Source organism: Ambystoma mexicanum, chromosome 5q (genome assembly GCF_040938575.1).
Source record: "Ambystoma mexicanum isolate Mex_15411 chromosome 5q, UKY_AmexF1_1, whole genome shotgun sequence".
Classification (NCBI taxonomy): Eukaryota; Metazoa; Chordata; class Amphibia; order Caudata; family Ambystomatidae; genus Ambystoma; species Ambystoma mexicanum.
The window spans coordinates 1,326,384,572-1,326,403,585 of NC_090933.1; the positions used below are offsets into that span (position 1 = coordinate 1,326,384,572).

The following is a 19,014-nucleotide window of genomic DNA, read 5'->3' on the forward strand; positions in this document are numbered from 1 at the left end:
AACTACTAAAGCAGCATTCGTTCTTTCCCATTTGGGGGGTACAGCTGCTGCTTTGGCAAATCCTTTATTGGAATCAAATAGCCCCTTGTTGTACGATTGCGATGATCTTCTGGCTGCTATGAACAAAGTCTTTGATATGCGCTACGCTACTCCAGCCACAGATCTGGAGTTGCTGAATTTACAACAAGGCACTCAACCTCTGTTGGCTTACATTGCATGATTTAACCAATTAACAGCCGAAACCCAATGGCCGGAAGACAAGAAGACGGCTGTTTTCTACAAGGGTCTTTCAGAAGAACTCAAAGATGCCTTGTCCACGGTCCCAGTGTTTCCTACAGGTTTTTCAGAATTTCTTGATTTAATTTTACAAATTGATGCCCGAAGAAATGCCCGCAAAGGAGAGAGAAAACCTTTCCTTCATGCACCGGTTCGTTCTGATACACTAGCACCTTCTTCGAATGATCCTGAACCAATGCAAATTGGTGCGGTGAGAGGCCGGTTGTCTAGAGCTGAAAGAGAGAACCGAAGGAAAAATAACTTATCTATGTATTGCGGTTCATCTGAGCATTTATTGGCGGCATGTCCTAAAAGACCAAATAAGCCTTCGGGAAATGCCAAAACTCGACAGTAGCAGGAGTCCCTGTGTCGAGTGTTACATCGGACTCCATTACATTTCCAGCGCATGCACCGATAGCTGTTGAGATGACTTTACGTTTCGATGATCAAGACTTGATTTCCAAGGCTATGGTTGACTCTGGAGCCACTAATAATTACATCGATATCACATATGCCAAGAAATGTTCTATACCCCTTATAGACAAGAACAAACCTGAAACTGTTAATACTGTGGATGGATCGGTCTTGATTTCCGGTATGGTAACTCAGGAGACTGTACCTATTCAGATGACTTTATCAAATGGTCATTCGGAGGAAATAGTCTTCGATGTCATTGCGGCTCCTCAATACAAAATATTACTTGGACTTAATTGGTTGACTCTTCATAATCCCGCCTTAGACTGGGTTACGGGATTGATCCAATATCCTTCCGTTTTTTGCAACGAACATTGCTTTACCAGTCAGGTGGTGTCAAATAAATCACATATTTTGGCCTCTATTGAGGGAATTTCCACTATTAGTGTGGTACATCAGAGCGGTACACATATACCAAGTGAATATGCAGATTTTGCTGATGTGTTTGACAAAGGTCAGGCAGAACAGCTGCCTCCACATAGGCAGTATAATTGTCCAATTGAATTAATTCCTGGAGCTAAAATTCCTACATGTCGAGTTTATTCTTTAACTCTCAAAGAAGATGTTATCTTGAAAGAATACATCGATAAAGCTCTTGATATGGGATTTATACGGCCATCTCAATCGCCGGCTGCTTCTCCTTTATTCTTTGTTCCAAAGAAGGAAGGAGAGCTAAGGCCTTGCATTGATTACAGGGCTATTAACGACATCACCATAAAGAATTAGTACCCTTTACCACTGATTAATGTTCTGTTAGATCAATTAGGAACTTCCAAGTATTTCTCTAAATTGGATTTACGCGGTGCTTACAATCTGGTTCGCATTCGCGAAGGAGACGAATGGAAGACCGCTTTTAAGACGCGGTACGGCCTTTATGAATATTTAGTGATGCCTTTTGGTCTTTGTAACGCTCCCGCCACATTTCAGTTCTTCATGAACGATATTTTTAAAGATATGATGGATCAATTTGTGGTGATTTACTTGGATGACATTTTGATATATTCATCATCTTTTCCAGAACATGTTAAACACGTCTTAGCTGTCTTACAAAGACTGAGAGAGAACAAACTTTTTGTTAAAGCCGAGAAATGTGTCTTTCATACACAAGAAGTGGAATTTCTGGGTTACGACATTACCAATCAAGGTGTTCGAATGAGTCGTTCCAAAGTGAAGGCCATATTGAACTGGCCTGTTCCACACAATGTCAAGTGATTACAGTCATTTCTAGGTTTTGCAAATTTTTATCGCAGATTTATTCGTTCTTTCTCCAAAACAGTGGCCCCATTGACAGCTTTAACTAGTTCTAAAATTCCATTCTGTTGGAACCAGAATGCCCAAGCTACTTTTGAGAGGTTAAAGGAAGCATTTACCACTGCACCTGTACTTCAACATCCTGATCCGGATGGTCAGTTTATTGTTGAAGCAGACGCCTCCAGTGTCGCTACAGGAGCTGTACTCTCGCAGGTTTGTGCAGAAACTAAGGAGGAGCATCCAGTTGCTTTCTTCTCACGCAAACTTACCCCATATGAACAAAACTATACTGTCACTGAGCGTGAATTACTTGCAATCAAGGATGCTTTCCAAGAATGGCAACATCATCTTCTTGGGGCAAAACATCAGGTGGTGGTGTATTCGGATCATAGAAATCTTCACTCATTCAAAACTATGAAATGTCTTACAGCTAGACAGGCCAGATGGCATGTTTTATTTGCTCAATACGATTTTCAAATTACTTATCGCCCTGCCAGACAACATGTCAAGTCGGATGCTTTGTCTCGCATCAGTGAAGAGGTGAAAGAAGAATCATCGGTGCAAACTAAGTTGTTGGCAGATCACGTGATATGTAGTTGTTCTGCACAACCTTCCCTAAAAAACGAGTTACAGGAGTGGGTGAAACTAAATCCAAAATTGATTCAGGAATTGAATATTGAGATATACAATGGTTTGCCTTTTAAACAAGGAGTACTCTATCTACCAACTGGTACCACTCAGAACAAGGCCCTCAGTTGGGGTCATGATTCTTTGATTGCCGCCCATCCTGGACAGAAGAAGACTCTAGAGTTACTGAAAAGATGGTGTTGGTGGCCGTCTATAACACAAGATGTTATAAATTATGTTTCAACATGTTCGGTATGCAGTCAATGCAAGAACACTCCTGGCAAACCAGTGGGTTTACTCCAGTCTCTACCTGTTCCCAAAAAACCATGGGACATGATATCAATGGATTTTGTGGTTGAACTTCCAAGAAATAAAGGCTACGATACCATATGGGTGTTGGTGGACTACTTTACAAAATTGGCGCTTTGTATCCCCTCTATTGGTGTACCAACAGCTGCTGGTCTGGCTGATCTATTCATCCGGCATATATTCCGTTTTTTTGGTCTACCTTCAGTGATAATCACTGACAGGGGCTCACAATTTGCGTCACGTTTTTGGAGAGCACTAAATTCGGCATTACTAATTGATGACAGATTGTCTAGTGCTTATCACCCTCAAACGGATGGACAGACTGAGAGAGTCAATAGCACTATGGAACAATATCTGCGATGTTTGTGCCTGCAGTTTCAGTCAGATTGGCTCAATGTTCTGCCGGCAGCAGAATTCGCCTATAACAATTCCTATCATAGTGCCATAGGTACTTCACCTTTCTATGCTTTGTATGGGCAACACCCACAATCCATTCCTTTGGATTCCAGTTTGTCTTTGGATACTCCTGCAGCAGGACGTAATTTTAGAGATCTTAAGAGTCTACAGAAGAAAGTTAAGCAGCAATTGGAGCAAGCTAAAAAACGAGATAAGACCTATGCCGATGCTCATAGAATCCCTGCACCTGTCTACAAAGCAGGTATGAAGGTATGGCTGTCCACAAAAAACTTGAGGATACCCGGTAAAAAGAAATTGTTGCCTAAATACATCGGGCCATATGAAGTGCTCCATGTTATAAATTCGGCTGCTGTCCGTCTGGCTTTGCCACAACGGTGGCGAGTGCATCCTGTATTCCACGTGTCACTCATCAAACCGTGCTCGGATGCTACTAGATTGCCTATACGGCCTGTTGCTATTTCTGTGAAAGGGTCAGACGAATATGAAGTACAAGACATTCTGGACATGAGGTTACGGTCTGGGAAACCATATTATCTGGTGGATTGGAAAGGTTATGGTCCCGAGGATAGATCCTGGGAACCTCTGTCTAACATTCATGCTCCAGCTTTATTAAGGCGATTCCACTCGAAAAGGGGAGAGGCTGCTCCTTTGGGGGGTGGCACTGTCATGCCTGCTGGACATACCTCTGGACCAGGAACGACCTCTCCATACAAAATGAGTTACGCCCATAGAACCACTAGACCATTCTACTCAAAATGGAGGTTGTTCGATGCATTGCCCGGAAAACGACGTCTGCATTTTTCACGTCATTAAAATTCACGTGACTTAGGTCCGTCACGTGTATCACGGCAGTGCGTACATAAGCAGCGTGGAAACTCTGATCGCTGCTTCTGATTAAGTCAATTTTGGCGTTTTGGTAGCTGAACTCCGGACCTGCGTTCTCACATTCAATTCAGCAACTTCTTTGGCCTATTTTGAGCGTGTTTCCTACACACGCTAATTCCGGAGCTGCGGGTATCCTGTTCGCATGCCAAGTCTCCCTGCGGACGTTGTCTGCAAGCGCGGCTGTCTTGAGCTGCGTGAATCCTGTTCGCGTGCCAAATCTCCACGCGGACGCTGTCTGCAAGCACGGCTGTTCTGAGCTGCGTGAATCCTGTTCGCGTGCCAAGTCTCCACGTGGACGCTGTCTGCAAGCGCGGCTGTTCTGAGCTGCGTGAATCCTGTTCACATGCCAAGTCTCCACGCGGATGCTGTCTGCAAGCGCGGCTGTCCTGAGCTGCGTGAATCCTGTTCGCGTGCCAAATCTCCACGCGGAAGCTATCTGCAAACGCGGCTGTCCTGAGCTGCGTGAATCCTGTTCGCGTGCCAAATCTCCACGCGGACACTGTCTGCAAACGTGGCTGTCCTGAGCTCCGTGTATCCTGTTCGCGTGCTAAATATCTACACGCGGACGCTGTTTTCAAGCGCGGCTGGCCTGGCTGCGTGTATTCTATCGCGTGCTATCCTGCACGTGGTTTTCTGGACTATTTTTGAACCTTTGGTACCTGTGACAGTTAACAGGTGAAATTCTAATTTTTGTTCATCGTGGGAAAGGAAGTATTTCATGAACTATTGGAAGGTTATTGTGCACAGTACTTTGGACGCTATCCTGTGGTGCACCAACCCGGTATCTAGCGAGAGCCTCGTGCCGTTCGGGATAAGTGTCCCTTACTAATCTTCCCTTCCTTTGTCGTTTGTTCAACTCCTGGTTTTCTTCAAGGAACTTTTGTGGATTACTTCAGTTTTTGCCATAAGGTCAGTTCTGAATTAATGCTAATACTGTGTTATCTTAGTAATTCGATTGGGGCAGTTTCTTATGATACTTTATCTATCCTAGGCATACTTCCTACACAATTCCCACGCCTTTTCCAGTGATCCATCTCTCTGCCTGTTTCATCCAGTCAGAGAGTTGTATCATTTGGAAGGTCTAATTTGACCTGCCTACAATCAAGTCGTGTGAAAATAGGATCCGGAAGAGCCCTACCAAATTGTATCCTTTTTTGGTTACCGTATCCTTTTCAGTTGATACATTGGTGATTTATGACAGTTTTCACCACCTTCCCTATCTCTTTTTCATATAACTTAAAATCATACTTCATCTCATAGTTCTTCATACACAGTAGCCAAGGACTTTTCTATCCTTTTGACTCTTTCTTAAATCCTTCGATGTTCATTGGAATTTTTTTGGGTACGTTTTTGTTCAATGCAAGCTAGAAAACGTGATCAAGCCACAATAAAAGATATAATCTGGGACTTCAAAGAGTTTGCCACCAAGTTATGCTCACTTGCATATTCAATAAATGCATTTGACTTGTTTTCTAACACATAAGGGGTAGTATCAAACAGGACAATATCGTCTGCAAAGCATAGCCCATGTATTTTCAAGCCAGCCAATTTTGCAGGGTACATTTTGTAATCATCCCATATTTGCTCCATATCACAAAGATAAAGATTGAATAAGGTTGCAGCAAGATTGCACCCTTGCTTCACTCCTATTGCAGTAGTAATTGGAGAAGTAAGAGCCTCAGCTTTGGTGACTCTAACCTGAAAAGTGGTGTCAAGATGCAGCATCGCAAGCAATTGCACAATTCGTGGAGGAACCCCCAAATTAAGCATTTTCGTCCATAACATTTCTCTGATTATGGAGTCAAACGCACTAGTTAAATCTAGCGCTGCTACATATATAGGTCTGCTGGTATACATTCTACCACATACAACACTAATTTCTGCTGCTGCTGAGGACTATTGTTCACAAGAACGACCATCTATAACATACTATTCTCTCTACCTTCCTACCTCAACAGTGCATTGGGACTATTTTATATACTATTTTTCACAAGGGCAAACAAGTAGGGTTACCTATCTTTGCTGCCCAATTTCACATGTAATTGACGGCATATGATTTACAGTGAGGCGAGTGTGGGTATGTGTAAAAGAGAGAGATTATTCCTGAAAACAAAATATATTGGTTCCAAAATATCCAAGTTCCCCGCAGCAGCTGGTACCATAACAACAAGGTCAGGTTACTCTAGCCCAGGGGTCGCCAATCGGTCGATCGCGGGTGACTAGTAGCTCGCCTGAGCCTCTTCAGTCGCCCGCGCTGGAAATACTGAAAAAGAAACACGTTTTTAAGTTAAATATTTCAATGCTGTGTTTTTGCAGTTATTTTCCTTAACCAGGATCCGAACCCTGGACGTCCCAATTGCAGGCGGGGAGCTTGAATGCTGTGCCACATGGAGCTGCTTGTAAATACCTGACAGATGTCAGTATCACATTCCGCTTCTGCAGGCCGCCTGCAGTAACAGAGTTGGGCTTGTGCACTCCTGACACTGTCTTGCTTAAGCAAGCTGCTTTTGTTTGCCAGAGATGTCAGAGGGGTTGGGGCAGGATCAGAATCATTGTGACCACGCAATGAAAATATCACAGTAGCACTGCTGCTCTCCTGGAAATGTTCAAAATAATATTTTTAAAATGGTGCAATTTCTTTCATGTGGCTTCTTTCCAAACTCCACACTGTACATTTCCACTTTAAATCACTTCCATGACACAGGTACACCCACTTTTAGTACATTAAGCGAACCATAGACATGCTGTACAGTAGGAGCTTACCAGGGTAGCTCAGCAGGTTGACAGACCGATGCTGAGATGTTATATATACAAAACTAAATGCGGTACCATATCATATCATAAGTGGTTCAAGGCGCGACGAGGCAAGGGAGGGGGAAATAGAGAGAAGACAGACAATGATCCTACTAGGCCGGGTGTCATTCAGATCGCGCAAGTGCATGGGAAGGGGGAAGGAGGAAAGTGCAGGGGCGAGGGGAAGGGGACAGTGCAGTACATGGGATAATAAATAATCAGTAGCATCTGGCCAGCTGGTGGCAAGTGCAAGGGTAGTGCAGACATCAGGTGTTAGTGGTGGAACTGTTGGGGTACAAAACAGTCCCTAAGTGTGGGAGGTTGCCAGGAAGGCAGTGCAGGTGTGTGACTGAGGGGAGGGGGGCTGGGCTTGAGAGCAGGGGGGTTGCCAGGTGACCAGTGCAGGTGACCAGTGCAGTTTCAGTATCGGCCAGGAAGTCAGCAGGGGAGAGGAGGAGAAAAGGCAGAAGCAAAGAGAAAGGTTTTGAGGTGCTTCCGGAACCAGAGATGATTCTTCTCAAGTTTCAGGGAGACAAGGAGGCTGTTTCAGAGGGAGGCCCCAGCCGAGGAAAGAGATCTACCACCAACTCGTTGCTTGGAGAAGCGACTGAACCTGAGGGAGTTGGAGGCGGATGAGAGAAGAGCTCGAGAAGGAAGATATTTTGGAAGAGAGAGCTGAAGGTATTGAGGCCCCAGGCCCCAGAAGGCCTTGTGGACCATACAGAGGGTTGTGAACTTAATTCTCGCAACCACTGGGAGCCAGTGCAGAGATTTCTGTCCTGGAGGGATACGATCCTTGGGCTTGAGGCCAAGGACAAGTCTTGCAGTCCTGTTCTGGATGAGTTGCAGAGGGCGGAGAGTAGAAGCAGGCAGATTTAGAAAGAGGCTGTTACAATAGTCCAGCCTAGAGAGAACCAGAGCTCTGGAGACATTGAGCACCTGGGGGAAGGAGAGGAAAGGAAGAATGTCTCTGAGGAGGTGCAGCTTGTAGTGTGACTTCTTAGAGATGTCAGAGATGTGAGGAGAGAAGGAGAGTGTGGAGTCGAAGATGACCCGAGGTTTTTAGCCTCACAGGTGGGAGCAGGAGGAGGGCCAAGGGAGGCCAGCCAGAGAGTGACAGGAAAGGAGGGAGCAGGTGTTCCAATGAGGAGAATCTTGGTCTTACTTGCATTAAGGCAGAGATCATTGGCGGCACATCACTCCTGGGTGGCGGAGAGGCAGTCAGAGATGAGGGAGGGAGAAGAGGTGGCTGAGGGTAGCCTGAAAATGAGCTGAGTGTCATCCGCATAACACTGGAATCATAGAAAAAGTGCTATAAAATGTGTTTGGCCAGGGTATGGGTTGGGCTGGTTGCTTGCTTATATTCAGGATGGAGGTGGGGATATTTCTGCCCCTGTAGTGAAAATCAAAAGTTGGCACCCATGAACCCACAGTTTAATTTCCTAAAAACTGCTGTCAGCACAACAGAAGCATTTATTTGTGATTAACCAGTTTGACAAGCATATAACATCTTTATAAATATAACCTGTGCTAAAACACAGAGGGACACACAAATAACAGAGTATGTGTGGTGTCTGACAAAAAAAACATTTAAAAGAAAACTAGTGAACGCAAGCAGCATTTTTACAATTTGGAAATTACTTTTGTTTTTTTATGGAAGTGTGAAATGCACATTTGGAAAACAATAGTGTGCCTAGCATGTAGAAAGCCTGCATAAAACGCAAAGGAAGGGCACAAAAATTACAGGATATTTGTGTGGTAGTCCAACAAATATCTGTCTTTTTGAGACAGCTACTAATAAATAATAATGCAACAAAGAGGTTTTTGAAGTTCTTAATATAATTGTGAGGGCATATGTTATTCCATCTGTTTATAGAGAGGAAATAATTGGGCCCAAAAAATATTGGTAAAAATTCAGAGGTTTATAAATATCCCCACCCGATATCGCACGCTAGTAGCTCTCCACTGTTGGCCTCCACTACAAGTAGCTCTAGAAAACGGAAAGGTTGGAGACCCCTGCTCTAGCCTAAAACCAAGACCCTTAATGCTATATTTCACATAAAGCCTTTTTTTCTTTTTTATTTGTTTGTGGTTAATATAAACCTTTACAAAATGACTTACAGATAAAAATGTAAAGTTCATTAAGATAAATAAAAAAAACACACACACTTCACAATACAACGTTCACAATATGGAGAATATCAGATGTGAAATGAGATAATTTGAGTGAATGCATCCTTTATCACAACGTTACAAGGAACATTAACAGATACTAAAACATATCACTAGTATTTCCAGATGTAAAGTGCACAAAGATACCAATGATTACAAAATTGATATTTCATTTTCAATCAGCTTTAAGAATTCAACTAATGCAATTAAGGCTCTCCCTTGACCAAGCATCATCCGATTCCACAGGGAATCCATACAATCAACATAGTCAATATCGACAAATCGCTTCAACTGGGTGGTTCTTGATTCTCTAAAGTAAGGACATTCCAATATGAGACGTTTTAGCGTTTCCTCTGGTTCAACACAATTTGGAAATCTGCAAGTCATAGTTTTACTGCTGTCCTTAGGTTCACCCCAGTGTAATGTCCTTTCCCACGTATGCAGTTGATTCATTTTAAAGCGCATAAAATGCATGTGTGAGATGTTACATGGAAAAATTGCTAAATAAGAACAACCACCATCCCTTTTTCGGGTAAACTTAGCGTATTCTTTATAAGTGCTAAACTTGGTGAGTTAATCCAAAATCCTGGACCAATCGCGTTCAAAACGTTTTTTTTTTTAACCTAACCAGGACGCAACTGTACATCGGACGTTTTGACCCCAATATCATCCAATGTTAGTAGCATCCTTGCATTAATGGCCATAAAATAATGTGAACTACAGCACTTTGACATTTGGTGTAAGTCGTGATAAAGGGAATTTCCAGATGGAACAAGAATTCTACTGTAATTAGAAAGTGCTCTCCAATCTCATCTGCATGAGAGTGATATTATTCCCAGCTCATGGCGAAAAATAACAGTTGGGGATGGAAGCAGAAAGATGAAGAGCAGATTTTAGTAGTCGCCCTTGTAAGGTATTGAGCTTTTGATCTAAATTAGGAAAACAGAACAGGAAGACTGAGGTGTGCCAGGTAACTGTAAGCGCTTGAGCAATTGTTATTGGAAAAATTGACCCTGTTTAAACTCAAAGGACAGGCTGCTGCACCCTGAGGGAACAAGCGGGCACCTCAAAACCACTTAACAAAACGAATAGAACACTGGGTATTCCAACATTTTGGATGCGCTGCCAAAACAATTAGTTAGAACAACTTGATAGTAAAAAGCCCTCATGCACAATCAATGTGCAATATATGTTACTAATAACACGTGAATGAAAAATTGCGAAATGTAATGTTCTTCACATCCAGTTTGTGATATCACATGACAGAGTGATGTGCCAACATGTGTTTCGACCTCTCTCGGTCTTCTTCAAGGCAAAACTCTGTTCAACAGTTATTGTGTACAATTTTTCAGTGCATATAAGAGTCCCCATTTATAAACCAGGACACATGAAATACAGAAAACACAACAAACAAGAATGTTGAAATATGGGGGTATACATTACCAGAAGAATTGGTAAATCAACATGTCATCGGCAGCACATGGAAAACATAATAAAATAATGAAAAAAATATAATAAAAATAACATATTACAACATTACAAACTCAAAAGATACACAACTTGTACAATAAATGTGCTGCCAGAATCGTGTGTCACCTATATCAGCACTATCCCACATAAAGTGAATATGATGTGTACGGAGATCTCCATGCACTATTTGCAATGGCTATCTATTCTATAATTCAATTTGTGCGTGCCACTGCCAGGGGCCAAAAGTCACCATTCAGCACCTTTCACCAAACCCAGTGGGTCAAAACTTATAACTGTGTCAAAGTGACCTCTGAAATATCAATGTAGAACCAATTGTCACAAACCGTGGAAGCTGGCGGTTGTGGCCCCGTTGGCGTATGAGCCGCCATTGAGTATGCCGCCATGTTCCCATGCACCGTAGTGTGACGGTCTAGCCTTTCTGGTTACGCCGTCGCAAGCCTTTTTCCTTACGTTCAACCCGGAAGCCGACGCGTTGCAACCCTTCGCGTTTAGGCTTTCGGATTAACACGCTGTTTTTCCTCGTGCTCTTGCTTGTTTTTCCTTCCTGTTTTCGACTTGCTTCTGCTCTGTCCTAGTGCTCCCCTCTCTCCTTCTGCCTGCTACCCCATTTTTTCTCCGTATTTGCTTACCTGTATTCCTCCAACTTACCTCCCACCGCCTTGTGCACGTTTGCTGGAACGACCAGGGGTCTCCTACATCGGAACATATGTATTCCTCCGGATCTCCTCTACAATCCATCAAGACAGGGGTTTTTTATGCCGTAAGGCTTTTTCCCCGGACCGGTCTGCTGCGGAAGGAGTGCCCCTCCTGGACCTCCTTTCAAAGGGTCAGGGTGGCTTCCTCTCGCGGCCGACCTTATCTGCACAGCAAAGAAAAAACTTTATGGCGAAAGAGGTTCGGAGCAAAACCGGAATCTGAATCAGGTGAGGAGGAGGAGTGGGAGCGGGGTGACCAGGAATTGGAGCCATCACAAACCGGGCCTGATAGATTGCAACGCCAAAGTGTACCAATGGCCACCCCCGAACAGATCCAAGAACTTGTTACTGCAGTTCAGGCTATGAACGTAGAACTACAGAATGTTAAAGCTGACAACACCGCTCTAAGACAGCTGATCGCTACCCGAGAGACTCGTGAGATCGACTTATCTCCTATGACCTTGTCTTCAGGCAAATTTGACGGGAGCCCCAAGAAGTTGAAAGAATTTATGGAAGCATGCTCCATTTATTTCGCATTTCGCCCCCAGACCTTTTCTTCTGATCATACCAAGGTCGGATTTATGGTATCCAACATGACTGGAAATGCCCTAGCCTGGGCAACACCGCAAGTCCTAAACAATGATCCCGTCACCCACGATTATGGGGCTTTTTTGAACCGGCTTAGGCAAACCTTTGAGCAGACCGAAATCACGCATGTAGCAGCCGAAGAACTCCTAGACGTTCAGCAAGGCTCTAGTGATTTACTCACGTACATTTCAACTTTCAAGAGACTTGCCACCGAAGCAGGTTGGCCAGAACGGGCTCAATATACCATATTTCGTCGTGGTCTCAAGGAAGAAATCAAGGACGAACTAGCCCGCATAGCCCGACCTACCACCTTATCGGATTTGATGTCTCTTGTGCTCCAGATTGATTACCGGCTGAATGAACGAAGGGTAGAACGAAGGAAGCATAAGCCCCCCGTGCCCCACACTCCTGGTGCCTCCTCCCTGCCTACGTTGCCATCCCGAAGTAAAATGGAAGAACCAATGCAGATAGGGGTGGCCCGAGCGCCCTTAACTTCAGATGAGAGAAGAAGACGGAGAGAGTTGGGCCTCTGTATGTATTGTGGGTCAAATTCTCACCTGCTTCGTAGCAGTCCGGATGTACCCCCTAGGAGACCGGGAAACGATCTACCTCGGAACTAATGGGGACGAGTCTCCGAGGTCTAACTCCAAGTCCCTATGTCACGGTAACCATATCCTCGCCCACTGACACCATGGACTCGCGTCTCATGGTGGTGGCTATCCGACTGGAAACTCCAACCTCAGTACTCCATACCATGGCACTTTTGGATAGCGGTGCCGCGGGAATTTTTATGGACACCCAGTGGGCACACCAACAAGGGCTCACCCTGCTGAAGCGGGAAGACATCCAAAAGGTGGAAGGTGTAGACGGATCACCCTTGTCTTCAGGTCCCATAACCCACTCTACTGAACTTCTCAAGGTACTTATACTTCAACACATGGAACAATTACAGTTTGATCTTATCCGGGCCGCCCATTTCCCCATCATCCTGGGTATCCCCTGGTTTAGGAAACACAATCCAGCCATCGATTGGACCCGGAACACTATGGCCTTTGAGTCTGAATACTGTAGACAAAATTGTTTGTCGCGGATACCTAAAGAGACTGTGCAGATCCTGACTCCCGAACGCAAAGAAGTATGTGACATTTGTAGTATACCCCCTGATTTGGCTGACTTCCGGGAAGTCTTTAGAGATAATCCAATTTTGGAATTACCCCCTCATCATCCGGAGGATTGTGCCATAGAGTTGGTACCAGATGCCTTAGTGCCTTTCGGGCGCATGTTTCCGTTATCCATCACAGAAAAGAAGGTCCTACGCACCTACCTGGATTCCCATCTAACCAATGGGCTCATCCAGCCTTCAAGATCCCCAGCTGGAGCCCCTCTTTTTTTCATACAGAAACGTGATTCATCTGAGCTACGGCCTTGTATCGATTATAGGGGCCTTAATAGGGTCACCGTTCGTGATCGCTATCCTATGCCCCTGATCTCCGACATTTTGGAGGCCGTTCAAGGAGCTACCATCTTTTCGAAATTAGATCTACGGAGTGCCTACCATCTTCTACGCATAAGAGCAGGGGATGAATGGAAAACCGCATTCAGAACTCCTTTTGGTTTGTTTGAGTACAAAGTCATGCCATTCGGGTTAGTCAACACCCCGGCGATTTTTCAACGGTTTATGGACCGCCTGTTTTCTGATCTGTTGTATGTGAACACTATTGTCTACCTCGATGACATCTTGGTATTTTCGTCTTCTCCCCAAGAACATGCCCAGCATCTGAAGATTGTTCTCCTTCGTCTTCAATCTCAACACCTCCTGGTCAAACCCGAGAAGTGTGTCTTTAAGACCTCCTCTGTTCCTTACTTAGGTTACATCCTCTCCCAAGAAGGCATATCGATGGATCCCAGGAAGGTGACGGCCATCTTGGAATGGCCCGCTCCATCCTCCCAGAAGGATGTACAAAGGTTTTTGGGTCTGGCTAATTTTTACAGGAAATTCATCAGACAATTTTCCCGAATTGTTCTACCTATCACAGCTTTACTCAAGAAAGAGTAAACTTCCAGAAACTTTGTCTGGACTGACCAAGCCAACCAAGCTTTCCAGAGTTTAAAGAAGATGTTCTGTACTGCTCCTGTCCTGCATCAGCCAGACCAGACCCGAACTTTTATAGTTGAAGCTGATGCCTCTGCAAGTGCTTTGGGAGCCGTACTCTTACAATCTAAGGACGGAGAAGAACACCCTGTGGCCTATCTCTCCAAGACCCTGTCAGCAAGCCAAAGAAATTACTCAGTAATTGAAAAGGAATTGTTGGCCCTTAAGACTGCGTGTGAAGAATGGAGACATCTGTTACAAGGAAGTGCCCATCCGGTTATACTGCGCACTGACCATAAGAACTTGCAGGTGCTCAGGAACATGGAATGTGTCAATTCCAGACAGGCACGCTGGGCCCATTTTTTCAGCCAATATGATTTTTCTATCACGTACATTCCTGGCACCCAAAACAGTCTAGCAGATGCGTTGTCCAGGCGAGACTCACATGCCGCTCAGTTGGCTCCGCCATTAGAGTACATGTTTCCCCGTAACCGGGTGGTGGGGGTTATTGCCTCCTTCCTCCAGGATGTCAGATCTGTTACCACCCCGGAGCTGGAAAATAGGGTGCCCCTCAACCTGCGGAGACGGGTTAGATGGTCTGAAGGTCTTTTATTCATTGACCGGAGGCTATGCATCCCTTCCGAGCCTTTACAACAAAGGATCCTGAAATGGGGTCATGACCACGTTACTTCTGGGCATAGAGGCATACGAGGTACTTTTGACTTGATATCCCGTTCTTTCTTCTGGCCCTCTCTCACTCAAGACGTTAAGAGGTATTGCCGCACCTGTCAGGTTTGTGCCAAGAGTAAAAATCCCACTCATAAACCTTATGGCTTGCTAGTGCAATCAGAGGCACCTGTTCGTCCCTGGTCTCAGATTTCGACAGACTTCATAGTCGACTTACCTCCGTCCCAAGGGTTCTCTTGTTTGATGGTTACGGTGGATTCTTTCTCGAAACTGGCTCACTTCACTCCGCTTCCAGGAGTCCCATCCGCATCGGAGATGGCAGAGGTATTTCTTAAGGAGATATTTAGGTTACACGGTCTGCCTGATAAAATAATATCCGATCGAGGTAGCCAGTTTACTTCCCATTTCTGGGGGGCCTTATGTCAGCGGTTAGGTATCGAGCGGGCACTCTCCTCTGGTTTCCACCCTCAAACTAATGGCCAAACCGAAAGACTCAATGCCTCCCTTGAGCAGTATCTTGGGTGTTATACCAATAGCTTGCAGGACAACTGGGTTGCATTATTATCGACAGCAGAATTCGCATATAACAATGCCATACATACTGCCACGGGCCTTGGCCCTTTTTTCTGCACTTACGGAATGCATCCTCGTGGCATTCTTCCTGTTTGTAATCCCCCTTCCACAATCCCTACCATAGAATCCACTTTGGCAGACATAGCCTTAGCCCACAAGGTTGCTCAGCAGAACTTACTTTTGTCTAGAAGGAGATACAAGGGACAGGCTGATCGATCTCGAACCCCCTGTCCCGATTGGAAGGAAGGGGATCGGGTATGGCTATCTACTAAGTTCCTACCTCGGTGGCTCCATCCATCCAAATTATCTCCTAGGTATTTGGGACCTTTCAAGATTTCTAGGAGGGTTAATCCCGTGTCATATAAATTGCTGCTTCCCAAGAGTATGCATCGCATACACCCGGTTTTTCATTCCTCCCTCCTTCGTCCGGTGGATCCAGACACCCCTTCTATTAGTAAGAAAGGGATACCGGATTTTGTGCCATCCTCCCCAGAGGAGTATGAGGTATCGGCCATAGTAGATTCCAGATACAGAAGGGGCCGGCTGGAGTATTTAGTATCCTGGAAAGGTTATCCTCGTTCCGAGGATTCTTGGGAGCCTGTCTCCCACATTCATGCCCCTATTCTCACCCGACGCTTCCATAGACTCCATCCGGGTAAACCTGGTGGTATAGGTATGGGAGGGGGGTATACTGTCACAAACCGTGGAAGCTGGCGGTTGTGGCCCCGTTGGCGTATGAGCCGCCATTGAGTATGCCGCCACGTTCCCATGCACCGTAGTGTGATGGTCTAGCCTTTCTGGTTACGCCGTCGCAAGCCTTTTTCCTTACGTTCAACCCGGAAGCCGACGCATTGCAACCCTTCGCGTTTAGGCTTTCGGGTTAACACGCTGTTTTTCCTCGTGCTCTTGCTTGTTTTTCCTTCCTGTTTTCGACTTGCTTCTGCTCTGTCCTAGTGCTCCCCTCTCTCCTTCTGCCTGCTACCCCATTTTTTCTCCGTATTTGCTTACCTGTATTCCTCCAACTTACCTCCCACCGCCTTGTGCACGTTTGCTGGAACGACCAGGGGTCTCCTACATCGGAACATACGTATTCCTCCGGATCTCCTCTACAATCCATCAAGACAGGGGTTTTTTATGCCGTAAGGCTTTTTCCCCGGACCGGTCTGCTGCGGAAGGAGTGCCCCTCCTGGACCTCCTTTCAAAGGGTCAGGGTGGCTTCCTCTCGCGGCCGACCTTATCTGCACAGCAAAGAAAAAACTTTATGGTGAAAGAGGTTCGGAGCAAAACCGGAATCTGAATCAGGTGAGGAGGAGGAGTGGGAGCGGGGTGACCAGGAATTGGAGCCATCACAAACCGGGCCTGATACCAATTCAAACTGGTGAGCACAAAATGGTTCCAACACCACACCAATATCGTGCAAAATTGCCAAATGGAATTTAACAAGTTACCGTTTGTTTAGGATTCCACTATTTGGGTGTCTAACAATGCCAGTGGATCATTATTTCCAATAACTGGTGACAATAAGTTAATAAATAAGGGATACAGATGATTTCAGGAGCCTGTAATACTCTGATCACCTGAACGTGTAAGCGAGCATGTCACTGTCCTTGACTCACCTCCCTTCACAAGCGTGAAAATCGGGCTTCCTTTTCAGTCACCTCTTGCTGATGCCCCTCTAGCGGGTGGACAGGCAAGGGGAGGGTGGGTCGGTCATACTTCCGCACTCCATACCATCCTTTCCATCGACTCTACCTCATGCTCTCAATTCCACTCCAGAATGCTCCCTCATTCATGTCTAGACACGAAACAACACCTAGATAGATGTCCAAGTGCATATCCGGTGTTCTGTTGCTCCCCAGGTGATCTGGAAGGAGAACAACCAAACACGACTTGTAGCTACCAATGTGCCTATTTAATTCACTTGTAGAACTCCACTCCTCCACCCCTATAGCAAAGTGCTGTGATCCACCATACAGGTCCAATAGCAAATTATTAATTAATAGGAAGGCACAGGGGAATGTATTAACATAAAATAATAGGTGTATTTGTAGAGTGCAGCCCCCCGCCTCCCACTGGTGCATTTTGGTGTTATAGACAGAAGCTAACAGATGTTCATTGTTACACAACTCAGCGGTACTCATTCTGTTAATCTTGGATGGATGCAGGGCTGGGTGGACCAGTGACTATGAGGACACACACATGGATCCTTCTAGATAATGTATTAGTCCACTGGGCCACACACATGGACCCTAAACCTGGATCTGGACACCACCTCCAGGATGAGGCAGCAGAGAGAAATGGAGACAAGACAGGAGAGATGGGGACATGAATGGTCCAGGAACGCAGGGCGGGAGACAGGCTATCTCAGAAGCATAGAGCAACCTGTGCAGAGAAACAAACTACAGCAGTTATTTACCTTTCGGTGCCTCTGCTTCTTACGTTGTGCAGAGTAGGATGACACAATAGTGTGTGTAGATCTAGAAATGGAAGACATTCTTACGTTATTAATTAAATACTACAAACACAAGACATCTGCTCTCCCCACCAGTAATGCATCCTCCATCACGTACACAGACAGGATTAACTGGAGGTTTATGAAGAACAAGCAGAGACAACTTAACACGTGGCCAAAAAAGAGGATTGCTTTCTCACCAAGAGGATTATGTTCCCTCACCCTGTCTCCATTTCTGCCCACTCCCCAATACTCATGGGTCCTTCCTGTCCTCCACTGCACCCTGCAACATTGTGTTTTACAACAGTTCTAGTAAAACTGAAGAAAATGGATTTAAATGACCACATTAGTGTGTCATTATCCCATTCAGCCTGCACCTTCATGCAGCCTCCCCTTCACTGGTCACACCTCTTAAACAGGATCCTACAAGCATTCATTGGCAGACCCAGATCCCTGTCAAACCGGGCTTTACATCCCAGTCTATTGAAATAAATTATCCCTTTCAAACACGTGAGAGATTATAAAGCAGTGCAAGGCTACACTGGCTTGATATCGGGAAGGCCCAAGTTCGAGTCGCCAGTAGGGATGCATTTAAAAAGAAAGTACTCTTTAAAAAAAAAAGGAACGTCGTACTCTTTGGTTCCAGCCCACTTCCACTGCTGGATGTATTTCACATTGAAAACGTAGTATTTGATGTCCCAGGAAGACGAAATGAAGCCCATCCCCCGCTCGGGACCACCTCGGAGAGCGACTGCTGATTGGCCGAGATAAAGATCTGCATCGGCAAAGCCGAAGAAAAACATGCGCACTGCTCAGATACTGATTCCCGGAGCATGCGCAGTGCTGAAATACAATCCCCAAAGCAAGCGCAGTAAAAGCACGATGAGCTGGGCACACGTGACTCGTGGATCAAACTGCGCATGCTCAAGGATTAATGTCTTACGCAGAGGTGTCAACATGCCTGGCTCTGAGACAGCAAAACCATGTGCTGAGCGCTGAGAGAGAAGCACCAGAGTAAACGCATGAAAAGGAACACACTGCGCATGCTCAATGATCTTCCATGGCACATGCTGGGACTGAGAGAGAATCCCCAAAGTATAGGCAGGAAAGGGAACAAACTGCTCATACTTAATGATCAGCCATGGCACATGCTTGTTAACCAGTAGGAGCACCTTGGGCTGTCTCGCAATCACACACACGCCTACCGATAAGGTCCCGGCAGCAACTGTCAT

The 19,014-nt window shown here is 45.4% G+C and overlaps 1 protein-coding gene across 5 annotated transcripts in view; it reads right to left on the reverse strand.

The window, feature by feature from the left end:
• LOC138498527 (zinc finger protein 432-like) overlaps nt 1-18,573 on the reverse strand; it is a 103,270-nt gene extending 84,697 nt beyond the window's left edge. For 4 of the 5 annotated variants that reach the window (XM_069622305.1, XM_069622310.1, XM_069622303.1 and 1 more), the window contains exons 1-2: nt 18,416-18,555; nt 17,747-17,807 (exon numbers count right to left, since the gene is read on the reverse strand). The gene's annotated coding sequence lies outside the window, so the exon portion shown is untranslated. Of the gene's footprint in view, nt 1-17,746; nt 17,808-18,415 lie in introns of all 5 variants that reach the window. The other variant, XM_069622311.1, reaches the window with a different exon arrangement.
• Nucleotides 18,574-19,014: the final 441 nt, after the last annotated feature.